At 38.0% G+C, this 12,215-nt stretch overlaps 1 pseudogene; it reads right to left on the reverse strand.

Moving 5' to 3' along the window:
• Positions 1-9,449: 9,449 nt before the first annotated feature.
• LOC122044291 lies at positions 9,450-11,786 on the reverse strand (annotated as a pseudogene).
• Positions 11,787-12,215: the final 429 nt, after the last annotated feature.

Genomic DNA, 12,215 nt, shown 5'->3' on the forward strand with positions numbered 1-12,215 from the left:
TGTTGGATCAAATCTTCTCTACTTGTGCAATTCCTGTGATTAAAGTACCAAAACTGGCTAAGTATATAACACCCTTTTACTTCCTGTGAAAATAAAAATCACATGATTTTAATCCAATTCAACAACAACAAGTCTAGCTAGTCTCCAGTATATATTTTTATCACCAATATTAGAGGTTGTAATTGTAGGACCGTGATCGTTCGATAGAGGGGGGGTGAATATCGATTCGAAAACTCGAGTGTAAAAGTACGCAGCGGAAAAGTAAATGAACACAGTTGATTTTACTTTGTTCGGAGCCTGTGACGACTCCTACTCGAAGGCCCGTGGTCCTTGACCACTTTCGTTGGGCAATCACTAGCAATTCGAATATGATTACAAAAAGAGTACAAGAAATGCTAATGAAACAAAGTGATACCGACAAGGAATTTAACCAAAGAAGAAGGAGCACTTTGTCGGAGCTTTGTTAGCGTCGCAGGAGCGTAGAGCAGCAGGGCAAGCAGTCGAAGAGTTTTCAGTTGTTTTTGAAGCTCCACCCCTGGGTCTTCTTTTATATGCTGTTCCGGGCGCCTGGTTCCCTTCCGGGCGTCCTGGTGCGATGTAGCAAGTCCAGTCAGGATGCTCCACGTGGCGAGGCAACGCAGAGGATAAAAGTTACCTCCGGGCGCCCGGATCCCCTCCGAGCGCCCGGACCACCTTTTTCCAGAGATTCCTTCTCCTGCAAAACAAGGTTAGTCCGAGGCAAAATATACTCTGCAACACAGATTGTTAGCACAATTTATAAAGTATGAATTAACAGAAAAAGTATGACTTAGATTCCGTCTTTCCGAGACCGGAATCTAGTCACGATCTCGACTTAGATTTCCGAAATGGATCTAAGCCGGATCGACGCCTAATGTTCCCTTCCCAGGAACGCGTCCTCGCAGTCACTCCCCTCCAGTGACTTACCTTACTTACCTGCCAGACGTCCGGTCAGCCCTTCGACCCGTCTGGACCTTTCGCCAGCTATCCGGTCAGCCCGTCGACCTAGCTGGACTTCTTGCCAAGCGTCCGGTCAGCCCGTCGACCCGCTTGGACTTCTCGCCAGCTATCCGATCAGCCCATCGACCTAGCTGGACTTCGTGCTAGACATCCAGTCAGCCCGTCGACCTGTCTGGACTTCTCCTGCACACTCGATCAAAGTGTCAGACAACAACAAAACTAACTTAACCTATTTGTTATTCATCAAAACCTAGGTTAGACCGTTAGTGCTACCCGCACCAATAATCTCCCCCTTTTTGATGGAATGACAACCTGGTTAAGTTAGTGAAAAGACGCAAAAAAATAAATAAAACAGGTACATGGTTTTTAAAGTTAGTTTTAGTGTTTTCAATTTGGTTTAGCCAATTTGGTTTAGCTAACTTAACCACCTAACCCTCCCCCTTTGGCATTCATCAAAAATATGCAAGGGTAAACAAGCATAGTGTTGAGTTACTGTAAAAATTCATTAAGAAATAGCTAATTTTGGAAAATATCTAAGTTTGATTCAAAATTCAAAGATACTGATAAAAGTACAATTTTAAAACCAAGTTTTAAAATTTGATCTAGTTTTTAAATTTGATTTTTCAAAACAAGCAAAATTTTTAATTTTTCAAAGAAAACAAGTAAAATTTTAGCCAAAATAAATTTGTTAAGGCTAATTTGATAAAAGCTAAGTTTGGAAAGTTTAATTTTCAAGCATATGTTACAAAACTGAATAAGTTTAAATTTGTAATAATTTTCAACTTTAAAATCAAGTTTGAAAATTAGGTGGGATTTTTAAACTTCCAATTTTTTTCAAACACTTAGTTAAGTTTTAACTTTTTGAAGACTGGTGTTTAAAAATAAGTTAGTTTTAAAATAGATGTACAAAAACATACAAAATTTTAAGTAATTTCTCCCCCTAAACTTGACACTTAAAATTAAACAGCTGTCTAACCAATTAGGTACTAACTAACTATCAGAAGATAGTAGCTTTCACTTGGTTAGTCATATTAAGTTGATTATAAGCAGTCAGTGTTTGACTTGACTGATGAACTTAATCTGATTAATGTCTGATTTGTATTTAACGTCCAGACTTATGCTGATGCACTGAAATAAGCATCTTAAGTCCAGACAGTTGGCCTATGCATCTCACCCCTTTCTATGTTTGTGAAACACAAGCAAGGTAAACCTAAGGTGTTGGTGAGATGCTCAAAAACTAGTCCTATGGGTACATGCTTTCTAAGGATTCAAAACTAGTCTAAGGTCAAAACTGTTTTTGAAAATTTAAAAGTGGAAAGTTTTGAAAACTGACACTTGTTTGAACCTATGAGTTAAAAACAATCATCTTTGAAAATATTTCTGAAAAAAAATTCCTAGGCTACCAAGATAGAACATAATCAATGCAAGTCTGAAATATCATTAGATAAATCCAAAGTATTTTACAGGTAGTGTAGCTACAGAAGTGAGTCATAACTAGAGCTACTGAGATGATGAAGGGGGTGGTCCAGATCCCAAGGATCGGAGAAGCGCCATCAGCTCAGTGTGTCGGGTCTCTCCGGCAGCTCGTAACTCGGCAACCTCTCGCCGTATGTCCCGATGAAAATCAGAGTTCTCCTGCTGGAGACTCGCCATAGCTCTCTCTAGTCCGGTCATACGATCGGCTAGAGTGCGGGGAGCGTGACGTGGTGCTCGAGCTGGGGGCGGTGGTGGAGCCGGTGCGGCTTCCTCTGGAAACAGTGCAAGCATGAACTCGTCCCCCTCTGCGTCTGGATCGGGCTGGTGCTGTGCCCCCCTCCGCCAAGACATAGTCCCGTCATTCCTATCTACGTGGATACCGGCTAAGGAGAAGTTCCTAGCTGCTATAACATTGAACTCGGTCATGTAGGCAATGTCTCCTCTAGTGACATCAATGTGCAACGAGGACATATATGCTGTCAGAATGTGACAGAACGGCATGTGGACTCGTCTATCAGTCACGTATCCAGCCGAGTAGATAATGGTGGAGAAGATATGTAGGCTGATGTCAATATCTAACCGATGACTCAGGGCATAGAGTAAAAATGAATGGAATGGGTGCATCATAGCGATGTCCCGAGTAGTCAGTGGTAAAATGCAACAGACTAAGACCCTATAAAGAGCGTAGTCCTGGACTCGAAGTTCTACCGACCTAAACTGGGTCACAGTGGGATCTCGCTCTCCCCCAAAAAATACGAATAAATCGTATCGAGAGTAATATGTGAGTAGGGATCTCCGAATGGTAGATCCCTGGGAGGATAGCACAAGAAAGAACAAGTAGATGGACGTAACTCTAAAAACTCTCGGATAGTCGTAGGGGAAAACGTGATATCAGTACCCGCTGCCCTAGTGGTATAGATGAGGTCGTCTACTTTCACTAGGTTATTGCAAAATTCAGCACACAGACTTATGTTTACTGGACTGGTACATTCGACAAGGTTCCTTAAGTTATAGTGGTTTATAACCTCTATAACGGAGGCACACGAACCTAGAAAGAATGATCTATTTATACATTTAGTCCTAATGGCCTTATAAATGGTTGACTCAAACTTAAGCCTTAGTTCATCTGTGGGAAACCTAGGGTCAGTACTAGCATTAGAGGGCCCAACACCAGTATTTGTTCGTTTTCTACTGTTATATCAAAGAGATATTCTAAATAAAAGCATTAAGACAAATTTAAAAACTTTAGACAAGGAAAAAGGATATACCGAGGAGCCATCGTAAAATAGAGAACTGATGACCTCGGTTGAGTCGCGGCAGCGTCTTCACTGCAAGAAAATTTAATTTTTAGAACACTCTCACACTGAGGTTCAGATAGAACCTTGCTAAGAGTGAAGGAGTTTGTGGCAAATGTTGGGGGCGCTTGCTGCCCCCTATTTATAGGGAGCTCCGGGCGCCTGGAGCCATTCCGGGCGCCCGGAGTTGATTTTAGGCGGGGCGCCCGGATTCCCTTCCGGGCGCCCCGGAAGTGAATACCAGGGGCGCCTTTTTTTTTTAAAATTAATTTTAAGATTTATAGATTAGGTTTAACATTAATTTTTAAGTTTTTAAAATTAAAATTTTGAAATTAAGTTTTAAGTTTAAAATTAAAATTTTGAAATTAATTTTTAAGTTTGAAATTAATTTTTAAGTTTGAAATTAAAATTTTGAAATTGATTTTTAAGTTTAAAATTAATTTTTAAGTTTAAAATTAATTTTTAAGTTTAAAATTAATTTTTAAGTTTGAAATTAAAATTTTGAAATTAATTTTTAAGTTTAAAATTAAAATTTTGAAATTAATTTTTAAGTTTAAAATTAAGATTTTGAAATTAATTTTTAAGTTTGAAATTAAAAATTGTGAAATTAAAAATTGTGAAATTAAATTTTAAGTTTAAAATTAAAATTTTGAAATTAATTTTTAAGTTTAAAATTAAAATTAATTTGTAAGTTTAAAATTAAAATTTTGAAATTAATTTTTAAGTTTAACATTAAAATTTTGAAATTAATTTTTAAGTTTAAAATTAAAATTTTGAAAATTAACATTTTGAAATTAATTTTTAAGTTTAAAATTAACATTTTGAAATTAATTTTTAAGTTTAAAATTAACATTTTGAAATTAATTTTTAAGTTTAAAATTAAAATTTTGAAATTAATTTTTAAGTTTAAAATTTAAATTAATTTTTAAGTTTAAAACTAAAATTTTGAAATTAATTTTTAAGTTTAAAATTAAAATTTTAAAACTAATTTTTAAGTTTAATATTAAAATTTTAATTTTTAAGTTTAACAAATTTAAGCCTTATTCATCTCACCCAATCTATATTATCAATCAGGGAATCCTATGATTTTGTGAGATGAAATTGGATTTTTAATTATGGAGTTTTGGTTTAACTTGTGTTAGATTCAGATTTAGCTTTGGTCTCCACAAATAGGCAATCTTCGGATAAACTTCTAAGCTTGGTGAGTCACATGGACATCATTAGTAGTAACCAACCTTTCGAGGTTTTCCGAATAGTCCTATCCACGGAGCTTAGTACTAAACCTTGGTCTAACTGGTTAGGATTCATTTAAGGGTAGCTTCGGTCAGTTCCACTTGGCCAAATGCACCAGATCGAAACCATATCTTTCTAGACATGCGATGCCCAAGTTTCCCTAACGTACTATCATCCAAAAACTTCACCAGTACCATGATTCAAGTTAAACTTGGTCTCTTTTAACTAGTCCTAATTACCCCGCCGGGTTAGTTTGTTTAGGTTACCCCGTCGGGTAATTTAGTTTTGGAGGTGCCAGCTATTCTGGAGCCTCCCCCTGAATTATTGGCCATTAATTTAAATTTTGGTTTTAGGTTTGTGTCGATTCCTTTTATAGTTATAGTTAACTTGGTGATAATTTTGTTGATTTTTAAAGTGTTTAGATTTTGAATTTGATTTAGGTTTGTATTTTGGAATTTGGTTTGGTTTACTTGATTTTATATAATGTATTTTTTCTTTAGGTATATAATATTGATTAAGTCATATTTGCGTGGTTAAGCACGCTTTCGGAACCCAAGCTAGATTGGTTGATTTGTATTGGGTTATTAATGATTTTAAGGTTTTATTTGAATTCGACTTATATCCTAGTCCAGTTTTATTATAACATGCTTTTTGATTATTTAGGATTAAGTCTAGATTTTTTGATCTTGTTGTGAATTTTTCTAACATCCCTTTTAAATTATTTATTTCATTTTTTAATGATAAATTTTCTTCCTCAAGTGTTATATCTTGAGTTGGATTTGAATTTTTTATTTGTTCCTTGAGGTCTTGATTTTCCTCAAGAAGTGATTTGTTTTCATTTTCTAGTTTAATCAATTTATTATTCAAACAAGAAATAATTTTAAAGAATTTACGATTTAGGTTCAGGTATACCTCTTCGAAACCTTCGGAAACGAGTACGGACTCGTGGCTCGATTCGGGTTCGGACCCGTCTTCCGATTCGTCTTCCGTTTCAGCTTCGCGGGCCATCAGCGCGAGGTGACTCTGGTGCTTCTGATCTTCTGCTTCCGATTCGCTCGAGGAGGAGTCGTCCCACGTTGCTTTGAGAGCCTTCTTTTTGGTCTGTTTCGGTTTGTCAATCTTCAGTCTTGGACACTCGTTCTTGTAGTGCCCCCTTTTGTTGCATCCGAAACAGGTCACGTTCTTCTGTTCCGTGGGAGAACTGATCTTTTGAAAGTCCTTCTTGCTGAAGTTCCTTTTTCTCCTGGTGAACATTTTTCTTACCAAGTTCACCAGGTGTTCTTCGTCTTCGGAGTCTTGGTCGGAACCTTCTTCATATTCAGGCTTGCTCTTCTTTTCTTTGGAGGAACCTGCAAATAAAGATATACCTTTCTCGGCTCCAGCATTAGTTTGTTCATGTAATTCTAGTTCACAGAAAAGCTCGTCTAATTTTAACTTGGAAATATTTTTAGAAATTTTGTAGGCATCTACGATTGATGCCCACAAACTATTACGTGGAAAAGCATTTAATGCGTACCTTATTAAGTCTCTATTTTCCATTTGGTGGCCTATCGCATGAAGCCCGTTGAGGATGTCCTTGATCCTCGCGTGGAGCTGATTCACCGTTTCACCTTCCTGCATTTTTATATTAAGAATTTTATTCAAAAGCAGGTCTCGTTTTGTTACCTTGGCGTCACTCGTTCCCTCGTGCAGCTCGATCAATTTGTCCCACAGCTCTTTAGCGTTTTTGTGTGGACCAACTCTGTTCAGTTCTTCTCTTGTTAATCCGCACTGTAGAGTGTTGATCGCTTTATTTCCTGTTGACGCCTTTTTCTTCAAATCTGCTATCCAGTCTTCAGGATCCAATATATTCCCGGAGTTGTCCGCTGGAATTTTATAGGGTCTCGTAACGCTCATCCACTGGTCGAAGTCTGTTTTAAGGTAGACCTCCATGCGCTTCTTCCAGTACGGAAAATCGTCCCCGTTGAAGAGTGGAGGTCGTACTGTACTGAATCCTTCTGTCTGAGATATTTTAGTCCTGCGCACAGAAGAAAGAAAAGAAAAACAAAAATCCCAAGACTTGGTCTTGGATTAGTAGTGCGGGAAAAAAATTATAGAAGTATCTAAATTGGTGTTGCACCAATTTAGATTTAATTGCAATGGGGAAAAAAAATTCGTAAAACTGAAAACCGAAAAAAAATTAATTTTTCACCCCCTGTCTGATTGAAGGTTGCACCAAATCAGAGCGGTACCTGTTCTGATACCACTTGTAGGACCGTGATCGTTCGATAGATGGGGGGGTGAATATCGATTCGAAAACTCGAGTGTAAAAGTACGCAGCGGAAAAGTAAATGAACACAGTTGATTTTACTTCGTTCGGAGCCTGTGACGACTCCTACTCGAAGGCCCGTGGTCCTTGACCACTTTCGTTGGGCAATCACTAGCAATTCGAATATGATTACAAAAAGAGTACAAGAAATGCTAATGAAACAAAGTGATACCGACAAGGAATTTAACCAAAGAAGAAGGAGCACTTTGTCGGAGCTTTGTTAGCATCGCAGAAGCGTAGAGCAGCAGGGCAAGCAGTCGAAGAGTTCTCAGTTGTTTTTGAAGCTCCACCCCTGGGGCTTCTTTTATATGCTGCTCCGGGCGCCTGGATCCCTTCAGGGCGCCCTGGTGCGACGTGGCAAGTCCAGTCTGGATGCTCCACGTGGCGAGGCGACGCAGAGGATAAAAGTTGCCTCCGGGCGCCCAGATCCCCTCCGGGTGCCCGGACCACCTTTTTCCAGAGATTCCTTCTCCTGCAAAACAAGGTTAGTCCGAGGCAAAATATACTCTGCAACACAGATTGTTAGCACAATTTATAAAGTATGAATTAACAGAAAAAGTATGACTTAGATTCCGTCTTTCCGAGACCGGAATCTAGTCACGATCTCGACTTAGATTTCCGAAATGGATCTAAGCCGGATCGACGCCTAATGTTCCCTTCCCGAGAATGCGTCCTCGCAGTCACTCCCCTCCAGTGACTTACCTTACTTACCTGCCAGACGTCCGGTCAGCCCTTCGACCCGTCTGGACCTTTCGCCAGCTATCCGGTCAGCCCGTCGACCTAGCTGGACTTCTTGCCAAGCGTCCGGTCAGCCCGTCGACCCGCTTGGACTTCTTGCCAGCTATCCGGTCAGCCCGTCGACCTAGCTGGACTTCGTGCCAGACATCCGGTCAGCCCGTCGACCTGTCTGGACTTCTCCTGCACACTCGATCAAAGTGTCAAACAACAACAAAACTAACTTAACCTATTTGTCATTCATCAAAACCTAGGTTAGACCGTTAGTGCTACCCGCACCAACAGTAATATGTCAAGAGCTACTCGACCTTTGACATGTTTATACAAAGAGTTAAGTTTTCTTATTACACTAATATGCATATCAAGTGTGAAAGGATTTAATTGTGAAACTTGGTAAGCGTATAACTCAAAGTGGTCAAATTTTGATTGACTTAACGTGGCCAACATGGATGGATTGTGTTTGATAGCTCAAAAGTCCATGTACTAGAAAGCTTATCTTTTTAATAGAATACAAAAAAGAACCACTAATTTTCAATTCCATGTCGAATAGGATACACGTGTTACGGTTGGAAAATTTTTGTTTGTATGCATATCTTTTACATATGATAAAACAATAGGTGAGACCTTCTATGATAAACAAACTTGATTCATATTATGGGTGGGCAAATGCACTACAGTATAAGTTGGATAAACAAACTTGATTCATGTTGCAGAGTTAATACTATGAAATAAATACCATATCTCTTTCAGTTGTTCAAAATGTAATCCTTCAGCTATTCCGTAGAAAATGCTCAGAAAAATAAACCATAATATACTCAAAGGTGAATTCAACCAATGACAACCTATAAACTGTTCCAACAGTCCTCTTAATAGCAATAAGTAAGTATATGAAGTGAAACACAATGTGAAAGACTAGATAGCTTGTTTTGTTGATCACCAAGAACAATCATGATTAGGCCAGTCTAAATTCTGTTCTTATGTTATTGCACTTGGGGATACGCCTAAAAATAGCATACCCAAGTTTGATAATTGTAATTTCATTGGAAAGTAGGACTTAAAGAGATATTCAACACAATCTAATAAGAAATACCCACGTGAAAACTATATTTTTGCCAAGAAGATGACCAGGTACTGTTCCGGACAGCATATTGTTCTGCACGTACCTGCAAGCTCAATAGTTACTTCATGCTGGAGTTGGTGATAGACAAAGCCAAACGTTAAAAGAGAACAAATTTGGGCAAACATTGATGTTCGTTAAATGACAATATAATGGCAAGAAAGGACATACAGTTCTTGTAAATTTGATAGGCCAAAATGATAGATCACCAGTTAACTTATTGTTCTCAAGGTGATTGCAAAAAAACAATTCAAAAAGTCTAGCGAATGATTAGGTGTTTGATATATAAACCAGCAATATTTATATATTACATGTTTCTGAGACTTAAGCATGCACCGAGAGCAGGTATATGGCCACTAAGCACGTTTCCATCAAGCCATCTGAAATATTTGAATTTGACACAGTGACAAGGAATCATTAAATCCATCAACAGTTGTGCCGAATGAAATAAATTGACTTGGAACAGAAGTAGATTCTAACTTACAATTCGACTAGGCCAGTTAAACTAGCAAGCTCTGCAGGTATATTCCCCGTCAAATTTCTCCCTGATAGTCTACTGTTCATTATACGAATCTATTCATTAGTTCACGCGGCGAGAAGATAGCTAAAATTTGTACATTAGCAACAATTCATAGGTCAGCTAGAGAAACTGGAAATCATGCATGGGAAAGCAAAGCAAACATGACAAAGACCAATGAGAGTTAGAGAAGCATTCAGTACATTGAAACAATTTGTGGTTGCGGATCTGAATTACATTGAACCCATGACCATGGAGCTGGTAAGCATGGATCTCCACCTTCTTGTGCCCAAACTTCTTTTGGGTAATGTGATACAAAGCTTTCCATGGTCAGTGCTGAAGAGAAAAGAGGTATAAAGGATACACTCTAAAAGAAAACAGTGTTGCTCTAGATTACCAAATTAACAAGATATTTCTTTACTTACCGTCTAGGGATCCATAATTTATCTCCATATACTTGTATATCTCAAAAGCATTTAAGATAGGTCCCTTGGATGAATCATTTGTTTTCTTAAAAGCAAAAGACAAGACAAAAGGGAGACTTATATTATATGATCCCGGTTCATATAGCCGATACTTCCGTTGGGCATTTTCTTCGACATTTACAATGAGATGTGTAAGTTCCTTGTTCCCCGGAAGCACCAACCTGAATTTCCTGATTTCATCTGGTTTCAAATCTTCAATTTCTGCAAAATAACAAAACGCCCAACCATTCCCCGGAAACCCATTCAGGTTAAGACGATAATTTAAGCCTCCATTTTGACCCACTACTGCAGTCTGCATCACCTTGGATGGAGGTCTTTCATCACTATTAACATCTATAGGCACAGTGGTTGATATTCTTTGAGTTCCAGCAGCAACATCAACAAGGTAGTTCGCCCTCTTCAAAGAATCAGATTCCCATATTCGATCATATGGATCATCAGGATACTTTGAGTTACCATGTAGACCTCAACAATTATTCAATGCTAAAAAGTATACACCACTATCACACTTGGTATTTGTACCAGAATGGAGGTACAGTGAACTGCAATGTCCTTAGTAAATAAGTGATAATTACACTTAATTTTAATCTGGTTAGTTTGTGCTCTGCCACTAAGAACTAACAGACACACCTTATTGAGTCCTTCCTTTTCTCCAGCTAGTATTTGTATTTCCTCACATAATATTCTTGGTGTATTCCTGGACCTCTTTTGGGATTTGAGGGGATTCAATATGACTTTATGGACACATAATATTCTTGGTGTATTCCTGGACCTCTTTTGGGATTTGAGGGGATTCAATATGACTTTATGGAAATCCGAAGATTCAATTATGCTTAATGTTTGAGCGTGCATAAAATTTGTGTAAAAATTCACAAAGTAGCTCCTTACATGAATTGGTACCAGTAAAAAAATAATGCCACATAAACATTAGTGATAATTCAAGATACAGTTCTCCATCAACACCAAAATCATATTTATAAATCTGCCCAACTTTAGATTATCATAAATAATTTCTTGGAAAAAAATACCTGACAGATTCATTAGTCTCAGCACCGAAATTTATTCTCGCAGATAGACTCAAGAAGAACTGAGTCTCAAAATCCGTGTGGTACAATGATCCATCAAACTGTCAAAGTTCGATGGTGGAAATAAATGGTTCTCCAGTTGTAGCATTAGATACACATATGCTAATTGCTGGAGCAGTAGCAAGGATAATAGCCTCGTGTGTCACAATGGTATTTGCATCATAGATGACAATGGTTGTCCAATGATTTGCTCCAATTAAGATGTCAAATTTCGGATAGACATTACTCTCGTCAAAATTCCCATACAAGAAGCTTGTTCGCACAAGGTAGCGTGTCCTGACTGTAACATTGAATGTGTAACAGTATTTTCAATTATCTGTAGGAAAGTAGCGCACTTTCATGTATTGTTTCCGGTTCTCATTTGGAGCTGATATTCTAGCTGTTTCGCCATATACAAATTGACTATCTAGTGTCCACTCCAGTCCAAGCTCATCTGTATATGATTCATTGCCTCCACAATCTACACTAACAAAGCCTGTGTTGCCAGAAATATCAATAATTAGTGCACTTTCACTTCTAAACAAGTGACAAGTGTAAAATGTCAGAATTTTACTCATTAAGACAATCTACAACCACAAATTTATGAATCTTAATCTTCTAGCTAAAATCTCAGCAAGAAGGGGCATTCCAACACAGAAAATTGGGCTCAAACAAGAAAGGGGATATAACAAAAGACTAAGTCACTTGCTACTGTGGTAGAAATTATCGTCAAACCGAAAAACACAAACAAAAGCAAACTCACAGCCCCAACAGGCACGGAAGCAGTAAAAAACAAGCACAATCAGTTCCACATTTTAAGCTTGATGATCCAACACATAGTCCCATATACTATCTTGCAAGTACAGAATCATTAAAATTTCTAATGATGATATTTCTAGAACAACTTAATGTACTACATTCCAGTGAAAAAGGGAACCATTTATCACGAGTTCAACTACTAGTGTTCATGGATTTCCGTGGTTTCCCGTTGATTACATGCTTCTCAT

The sequence above is a fragment of the Zingiber officinale genome, chromosome 2A (assembly GCF_018446385.1).
Source record: "Zingiber officinale cultivar Zhangliang chromosome 2A, Zo_v1.1, whole genome shotgun sequence".
NCBI classification, from domain to species: domain Eukaryota; kingdom Viridiplantae; phylum Streptophyta; class Magnoliopsida; order Zingiberales; family Zingiberaceae; genus Zingiber; species Zingiber officinale.